Source organism: Pinus tabuliformis, chromosome 8 (assembly GCF_031772625.1).
Source record: "Pinus tabuliformis cultivar Carrire ecotype Pingquan chromosome 8, CPIR1, whole genome shotgun sequence".
Lineage (NCBI taxonomy): Eukaryota > Viridiplantae > Streptophyta > Pinopsida > Pinales > Pinaceae > Pinus > Pinus tabuliformis.
Genome location: NC_142294.1, coordinates 517,221,834 through 517,223,291, shown reverse-complemented (window position 1 = coordinate 517,223,291; position 1,458 = coordinate 517,221,834).

Below are 1,458 nucleotides of genomic sequence, written 5' to 3'. Positions count from 1 at the left end.
TACAGTGAACTCACAGTAGTTAAATAAGAACTGTGCTTCATTTCTTAGAAACTGTCATATTATTCATATAACTGCATAACCGTAGTATTAAATTAAAAGACAGGTTATCAGTTGATAGACCTGACCTGAATATAGTCACGCGGTTAATAAAGCTACAGAGGTGTAGTTTAATTAAAAGACCGCTTATGGATAGGGAAACATGGCACGAAACAGTCAGAGAGACAGAGGTATTTTAAGTAAAGAAGAAGCCAATACCGAGACAAACAGTCCCGAATACCTTGAACATAATTAAACCATACATATAATGTGCCAACAAGAACGAGCCTGGAAACCCCAGAGCTTGGGAAGAAATCACGGCTGTAGCCGGATTATAAACTCAGTGATAGGAAAGAGAAGAATCTACTGTGATTTATAAGAAAACTGTTGAAATGCGAGATTAAACATACTAATCCAGACAAGAAAAATCTATTCTACAGCTGTATGAGACAGAGAGAGAGCCATTCTGTAACCGGTTATAAACAGCGTTTATCAAACCACAGCGTTTGCCGATAAAATAACAGAGGAACTAGTTTAATGAGAAACGATAAAGGAAGAAACGAGATATCCGAACAAGGACCCTGTGCATACTACCTCAGGGAGGAAAAACAAAACTCAAAACATATGTATATTCCAACATTTGTAAAATAAAGGAAGCAGTAAGGTATTGTCAACATAACTAACCGAGAGCATTCATAGCAAAAGCTAGTAAAGACGAGAAACGCATGAATATATCAGAACGAATTATTCGAAACCATAGTATATCTTGAATAAATTTAGGAGTCCTGCCGTCGCTGAGACGCGCAGCGTATCCATAGTCAAAGGCGGAATCAACGATAATAAGCAATCAACCATGCATCGAATTAATGTTGCTAAGCACACAAGTATATTAATCAATGATTCAAAGCGTAAGCCATCCTGAGGGCTCGAACAGGGCAACATGTTCATATATCTTTCAACAAAAATAATACCAGATAGTGTAACTCTGGGAAGGGAACAAGTGCATATACAATGATAAATGGAGGCAACTTTAAATAAAAGGAACCTGAATCCGTTAGCCCAGATCTGTGCATTACGGCCAGATCCGATGCCTTATGTCTTATAACAGATATAGCAAGCCAAAGTCCGGGAATGCCGCAAGGGCAGCAATACAAACAAAATGAATCCGTAAATACATGTATTAGAACTCATGAGTTCCGCCGGGGACAACAACTCATCAGGCGGGTCATTGACTCAAACCAGACATTAAAACATAAAGGTAAACCGTGAGGGTCCTCCTCGGAGAATGCCTCAGCAAACCAAAGCAAAGAACCAGCATACCAACGGCGGTCTGTAACAAAACACAATGAGAATAGCTCAGGAACGAGGAGCTCTGAGCTCTCGCATGCAGGGGAAAAGCAAATATTAGATGAGAGCTTACCT